An 8,641-nucleotide genomic window follows, 5' to 3' on the forward strand; every position below is an offset into this window, starting at 1 on the left:
ACTAAAAATACCAAAAATTAGCCGGCCGTGATGGCCGGCGCCTGTAGTCCCAGCTATTCGGGAGGCTGAGGTAGGAGAATGGCGTGAACCCAGGAGGCAGAGCTTGCAGTGAGCCGAGATCTCGCCACTGCACTCCAGCCTGGATGACAGATCGAGGCTCTGTCTCAAAAAAAAAAAAAAACCAAAAACCAAAAAAAACAAATGCTTCTTCCTTTTGAAAATTTTTGACATATCTGTATCCAGAATAGTGAATACAGAATAATCTTTTTAGATGAAGAAAATATCATGAGAATATAAAATATGTAGAGTCATATAATTTAAGTGGCCAAATGTTGCTAATAAGCTCAAACTGAATATTTTTTATTATATATAAAACATATGATCTCAGTGTTTTAAATGTTTAAGATTTCAGGGAGGGACACTAGGCTTTTATCAGTTGAAAACATTAAGACATTTTTATTGACACATGAAAAATGAATAAAATTCATCACACATTTTGTTAAGCAAGTTTAATCATCATATTTAGTCATCATATATCAGAAAGAGTTAATAATAAAGTAAGATTTCCTTAAAAAGGGGGAAGGGGAAACGATGTAGGAATACACTGAAAAATAATTGCTGCATTTTAGAATAAACTCCAAAGTGTTGTCAAAATAGTCCCAAAAATGACACAGTTCAAAGTCAGAATTTCCCATAGCCTCCTCTTCTTTTTTTTTTCCTTTCCTCTGCCCCATGACCCAAACCCTCCTCTTCTTTTATTAATCCAGTTTCCAAATATGTTCAGATTGATATCTTCTATAATGGCAAGATTCAGATAGTTATGCCAGTTGAAACTTGGAAATACACAGTTTGACAGTCATATTATTCAAATTATTAATTTTAAACAGTCTGACAAGATTCAAATATCAAGTAATCCCACTACTTGGTAAATATTTCTGAAGTGCATAGAAAATCTATACTTATATCTGTTTAAACTTACAATTATGTTTGAATAAGTTACTTTCCACAGAAAAATCTTAGTTTTATCATTATTAAAAGAGGGCCTTAATAGAAAGATGTTACATTCTAAGATAATACAATGTTTTTTTCAGATATTTCTCACCAACAAAAATTATTTACTTAGAGGTTTTGAAAAACTGAAAACTTTAAGGAACCTGTCTCGAATCCTTTTGGTTCTTACCCCATAGATAATGGGGTTCACCATGGGTGGGACAAGAAGATAGGTGTTGGTCACAATTATGTGAAAATGGGAAGCCACATGGTGCCCAAACCTGTGGGTGAGAAAAGAGAAGAAGGCTGGAGTATAGGATACCAAGATGACGCAGACATGGGAGCCACAGGTGCCCAAAGATTTGAGCCAGGCATCTTTGGATGGGAGCTGGAAGACAGTGTGGAGTATGAGGACGTAAGGACAAATGATCAATATAAAGTCCACTCCCCCAGTAAGGAAGGCAACAATGAGGCTGTAGGCTCTGCGGAATTTTGTCTCAGCACAGTCAATCCTGATGAGGGCCATGAACTCACAGTAGGTGTGAGAAATGATATGGGTTCTGCAGTAGGCAAGCCAGCGTAGTAGGAAAGGGTGAGGACTGAGAAGCGCTATGCCCCTGAGTACAACAGCTTAGGCTCATTCTCCCAATTACAGCATGTGTCAGAATAACTGAATGTCTTAATGGATTACAAATGGCCACATATTTGTCAAAAGCCATGGCCAGGAAGAAGCCAGATTCCATGGTGGAGCAAGAGTGAATCAGGAACACTTGAGTGAGGCAGGCTTCAAAGCGAATCTCTCCATCATGGAACCAGAAGACACTGAGAAGTTTGGGCACAGCTGTAGAACACACAACAAGATCAGCTACAGCCAGCATGCAGAGGAAGAGGTACATTGGCTCATGGAAGCTGGGCTCTGTCTTGATGATAAAGAGAAGAGAGCAGTTTACCAGTAGGGCCAACAGGTAAACCACACAAAAGGGGATGGAGATCCAGATGTGTGCAGCTTCCAATCCAGGAATGCCAATAAAAATAAAGGTTGATGGATGTGCATCGGTTTTATTGTATGGTGACATAACAAGAGTCAAATGTTTTTACTTTCTCTTCATAAATTTTTCCTCAAAAACAAAAAAGTTAATACACTTTGAAATCTAGTGGGTTAAGAAAGTTAAAGTACAGGGAACTGTAGGCCATGGAGAAATTATAATGTCTATAAAACATTTAGATAGAAATTATTTAATTATTGGACAGAGTCATATATTATTACAGAGTTACTCTACCGCAAAAAGGGCACTGCTAGAACAACATTTTGAAAACCATCTTCATCCTCTAATAGCCAGTTCTTTTGTTTTATGTGTTTGTTTTGTTTTTTTCTTTTTAGAAACACAATTGATAATGTTCATCAGACACTCTCTTTACTATTATAGATATCTGTAGATTATAGGGTCTCTAGGATCAGGAAAAATAACCCTTAAGTCAGAGTACAATGCAGTCTGGTTTGGAATATGTATAGCAGACTGGACTTCAATGTTGAATTGAAATTATGAAACTTAATTTAGCTTCTTAATCTATGTTTGAAATTTCATACCCAAAGTTATTGCTTAATTTGGCTATTTGACTTTCAGTGTCTATAGGGATAGATATTCCCTTTTAAACATAAAAACGGCTACATGTGTCAAGGGAGCTTTGGAAAGTCTAAGGAATATTATTTCTGAATTAAGACATATACTGGAGAAAACAGGAGTGTAGAAAAATAAGATTATTAAAAATTTATGTAATAATAGAATAAGTAGCATTTCTAAGTTAGTCAGTCACTGATTATGACTCAGGTATTTTCCTGAGAACATTTTATGTATTAACTCATATAAATTTTATTCACCTTTTTAGATAAGGAGAGTTTAAGTAACTTGTATAAGGTTATATAACTGGTAAGTGATAAACCTAGTTTCTAGTTCAGACACTGATTCTGGAACTCCCATATGCCATTAAAAGGATGAATTGCCATAATTAAGTGACAGTCTATACTTGTGAAAATACAGAGAATGGCAATGATTCTGTATATAATACTGGAAAATACAATCACTATTAATTTGAATATGACTACTTCTTGAAAGCTCTCCCCCTCACCATTTTTAAATTCCATAAAGAAGCTTACCCAAATTAAAGACTTTCTCTTATTAGTTAACCCTTCTCCAATGCACTTACACAAAGCAAAAGAACCCTTACCTGAAAAAAGAAAATTAACATAACCAGACTTTCTCCATGTTACCCTGTTCTAATTAAAATTAGATTTATGTATATACTCCTTGGGCGAATGCATTTTAACGTATTTCCCCCTTTTTCTCTAAAAAACCCTTTGTGTGCTTTTATCTACATTTGTGTTTCTGTCAGCATTCTCATATACCTCATTCACTTTCACCCTCACTCTTTCTACTTAACCTTTCCTTTACATAACGTAGATACATTTCCCCAATGGAAAATAGGTAGAGAATTTAGGTAAAGAAAAAATTAACAATGATATTAATGCAAATGTCCAAATAGTTAAAATAGGTCTTATTCTCACTTGCAATCAGGAAATTAAAAATTAAAATGAATATGACACAAATTATACGTTGTATTTAACAAATAAAATACCAAGATTGGCCGGGCGCGGTGGCTTACACCTGTAATTCCAGTACTTTGGGGGGCCGAGGCGGGCGATTCACGAGGTCAGGAGTTAGAGATCATCCTGGCTAACACGGTGAAACCCCGTCTCTACTAAAAAAAATACAAAAAAATTAGAGGAGGGTGGTGGCGGGCACCTGTAGTCCCAGCAACTCAGGAGGCTGAGGTAGGAGAACGACGTGAACCCTGGAGGCGGAGCTTAGACTCCAGCCTGGGGGATAGAGCAAGACTCCGTTTAAAAAAAATAAAGAAGAAAAAAAGAAAAAGAAATATATATATATATATGCATATGTATATATACACATATATATATCAAGATTGATTATAGCAAGAGTTAGTGAACTTTGAATTAAAAAGAAACTCTTAAAAATAAATGGTAGGAGCGTGAATTGGCACAACTTTTAGAGAAAGATTTGTAGTAACCATTATTATTATTAAAAATCATATTTCTGGCAAAAGTAATTGATTTCTTATGTAATATTTTTACATATGTATATAGAAATATATACAGTGATTCTCACTGGAAAACTGCCCATGGTATAATAAATATTTAATCACTCAAAATGTTCAGAAATAAAATAATAGTTAAAGTGATAATTCAAAAGAGAGAGAGGGACAAAAACGTCAAGTCAAATATAAGGGAATCTCCTAGATTCTTAGCAGATTTCTTCAGGAGAAACTTTATAGGCAAGGAGAGAATGGAATGGTATACTTGAAGTGACGGAAGTGAAAAAAGCAAGCTAATCGCTTGGCAAATCTATCCTTCAGAAATGTAGGAAAAATAATGTCTCAGGAAGACATTATTTTTCTAAGCAAAATCTTCGAAAATTTATCCCTGGGCAAGTCCTGTAAGAAATACTCAGAGGAGTACTGAATCTGGAAGTAAAATGATGATATCTACCAACATGAAAACATACAAAAGTATAAAAATCAATGGTAGAGCAAACATACAAATGAGAATGAGAAAATAAGCAAACATTATTAGGCCAGAAAACCAGCAAACTGCCAAATTAAACAGTAAGAGATGAAGAAAGAAACAAAGGTTATAAAAACAATCAGAAACAACAAAATTACTGAAGTAAGCCCTCACCTATCAATAACAACCTTGAATGAGAGTGATCTAAATTCCACCCCCGCCAAAAAAATATAAAATGGATAAAAAGTAAAACCCCACTACGCTGGTTACAAGAAACATACTTTACTTAAGTACACAGATAAACTGAAAGTGAAGAGATGGAAAAAGATATTCCTCACAAACAAAACCACTAATATGTGGCAGTACCTGACAAAATAGATTTTAGTCAAAAAGCATATAAGAGACAAAGAAGGTATTTATATTATAATAATAAGACCAATTGAGTAAGGAAATATAACAAATATATATATTCAACACCGGAGCATCCAGATATATAAAGGAAATATTACTAAAGCTAAATAGAGATATAGACAGCAATGTAATAATAGTTGGGGATTTCAGTAACCTACTGTCAGGAATGGAGAGATCATCTAGACAGAAATCAACAAAGCAACAATGAACTTAAACTAAATGTATGGAATATTTCATCCAGTAGAAGTAAAATACATATTTTCTTCAGCACATGGAGCATATCACAGCATAGACCATACATTAGGTGACAACACAAGTCTCAATAATTATTTTAAAAATTAAAACCATATTAAGTTATATAGACAAGTAGATACCAAGTATTTACTTATATCATAATGGAATAAAACTAGAAATTAATAAAAAGAAACTTTGGAAACTGTACAAATACATGAAAATTAGACAACATGCACCTGAAAGACCATTGGTTACACAAAGAAATTAAGAATGAAATTAAAAATTTTCTGAGAATAAATAAAAATAGAATATGAATATATATAAAAATAGAATATAGAATAGAACATATATAGAATAGAAAATAGACCAATAAACCAAAACCTATGGGTTATAGCAAAAGCAGTTCTAAGAGGGAAGTTTATAGCAATATAAACCCACATCAAAAAATAGAAAGATTTCAAATAAGCAGCCTAATCATGCACCTCAAGATCTAGAAAAGTAAGACCAAACAAAATGAAAAATTAGTAGAAGAAAATAAATAATAAATATTATAGCAGAACTAAACAAAAGAGACATAACAAATATAAAAATAAATGAAACAAAAATTGTTTATTTGAAAAAATTAACAAAATAGGCAATCCATTAGTTAAACTAAGAAAGAAAGAAAGAAGATCCTAACAAATAAACTCAGAATCAAAAATAGGAAATACTGCAACTAATAACACAGAAATAAAAATAATCTTTAGAGACTATTATAAATAACTGTATACCAACAAATGGGAAAATCTTAAGAAAACGAATAAATTACTGGACAAATATAACCAATTAAGACTGAACCAGGAGGATAAAGAAAACCTGAAGTGACTAGTAACTAGTAACAAGACTGAATCAGTAATAAAAAGACCCAACAAAGAAAAGCCAGGACCAATGGCTTTTTTGCAAAATTATTCCAAACTTCTAAAGAACTAACATCATTTCTTCTCAAATTATTCCAAAAAATAAGAAGGAGTTCTTTGTAATCATTCAATGAAGCCAGCATTATTATGATTCCAAAACCAAACAATCACACAACAGGAACAAAAAGAAAACAAAGCAATATCCTTGAAGAATGTAGATATAAAAGTCCTCAACAAAATACTATCGAATGGAATCCAATAGCACATCAAAAGATAATACACCATGATCAAGTGGTATTTATCCTAAGGATGTAAAAATGGTTCAACATAAGCAGACCAATTAATATGATTCATCAAGTCAAGAGAATAAGGGGAAAAAAACCCTGTGATTATCTCAACAGACACAGGAAAAGCATTTCGTAAAATTCAACATCTGTTACAAAACACTGATGAAAAAAAATGAACAGGACAGACAAGAAAAAAATGGAAGGCCATCTTATGCTCAGGAATTGGAAGAATTATTATTAGTAAAATGAACAAAATACCCATAACAATCTACAGATTCAATTCAATTCCTATCAAAACATCAATGATGTTATTCACAGAAATTTAAAAAATAAAATCCGTGCGGAATCACAGAAGGCCCTAAAAAGTCAAGACATCACTGAGAAAAAGGAACAAAACTGGAGACATTAGACTACCTGGCTTCAAAATAATCTACAAAGTTATGGTAACAAAAGCAGCATGGTACTAGCATGAAAACAAATCCATTGGCCAATGGAACAGAATAGATAACCCAGAAATAAATCCATGTATTTATAGCCAACTTATTTTCCACAATGATGTCAAGAACAAACACTGGGGAAAGGACACCCTCTTCAATAAATGATGCTGGAAAAAAACCCGGATATCCATATGCATAATAATAAGAGTAGACCTTTATCTCCCACCAAATACAAAAATTAACTAAAAATGAATTAAAGGTTTAAGTATAACACTTGAAACCATACAACTACAAGAGTAAAACATAGGAGGAATCCTTCAGAACATTGGTCTCGCCAAAGATTTTATGGCTAAGAGTACAAAAACACAGGTAACAAAACTAAAATAGGCAAATGGGAATAAAACTAAAAAGCTTCTGCACAGCAAGGGAAGCAATCGCCAGGATGAAGAGAAAACTTGTAGGATGGGAGGAATTATTTGCAAACTATTCATCCAACAAGGGACTAACATCCAGAATATATAAGGAAGTCAAACAAGTTAACAGGAAAAAAATAGTCTGATTTAAAAATGGGCAAAATGTCTGAATAGACATTTCTCAAAAGAAGACATACAAATGACGAACAAGTATATGAAAAAAATGTTCAACACCACTAATCATCAGATAAGTGCAAATCAAAATTACAATGAGCTATAATTTCACCCTGTTAGAATGGCAATTGCCAAAAAGACAAAACATAATGAATGCTAGCAAGAATGGGGAGGAAAGGGAACTCTTACACAATGTTTGTAGGAATGTAAGTTAGTACAGCCATTAGGGAAAAGAGTACAAGTGTTTATCAAAAAACTAAAACTAGAACCACCATATGATCCAGCAGTTCCACTAGTAGTTATTTATTCAAAGAAAATAAAATCACTGCATAGAAAAGGCATCTGCACAATCATGTTTCTTGCAGCACTATTCACAATAATCAAGATATGGGATTAACCTAAATTTCCATCAACAGATGGAGGGATAATAAAAATGTGGTATGCATACACAATGGAATATTATTCAGTCATAAAAAAACAATAAAATTCTGTCATTGTGGTATTATTGATGAACCTGGAGGACATTATAAGTCAGGCACAGAAAAATTAATACTATATGTTCTCACTCACGTGGTAGCCAAATAATAAAAAAAGACCTCATATAAGCAAAGAATAGAATTATGGTTATTACTGGCTGGGAAAGATATGGGAAAGGGAAGGATAAAGAGAGGCTTGTTAATGGATACAAAATTACAACTGTATAAGAGGAAATTGTACTAGTGTTGTATAGCACTGTAGGGTCAATATAGTTAACAATAACTTACTGTTTGAAAAGCTAGAAAATAGGATTTTAAATGTTCTCAAGACAAGTAATAAATATTTGAGATGATGAATATTCTTTTATTTTATTTTATTTTTTTAATTATTATTATACTTTAAGTTCTAGGGTACATGTGCATAACGTGCAGGTTTGTTACATATGTATACTTGTGCCATGTTGCTGTGCTGCACCCATCAACTCGTCAGCAGCCATCAACTCGTCATTTACATCAGGTATAACTCCCAATGCAATCCCTCCCCCCTCCCCCCTCCCCATGATAGGCCCCGGTGTGTGATGTTCCCCTTCCCGAGTCCAAGTGATCTCATTGTTCAGTTCCCACCTATGAGTGAGAACATGCGGTGTTTGGTTTTCTGTTCTTGTGATAGTTTGCTAAGAATGATGGTTTCCAGCTGCATCCATGTCCCTACAAAGGACACAAACTCATCCTTTTTTATGGCT

This window comes from Papio anubis, chromosome 12 (genome assembly GCF_008728515.1).
Source record: "Papio anubis isolate 15944 chromosome 12, Panubis1.0, whole genome shotgun sequence".
NCBI classification, from domain to species: Eukaryota; Metazoa; Chordata; class Mammalia; order Primates; family Cercopithecidae; genus Papio; species Papio anubis.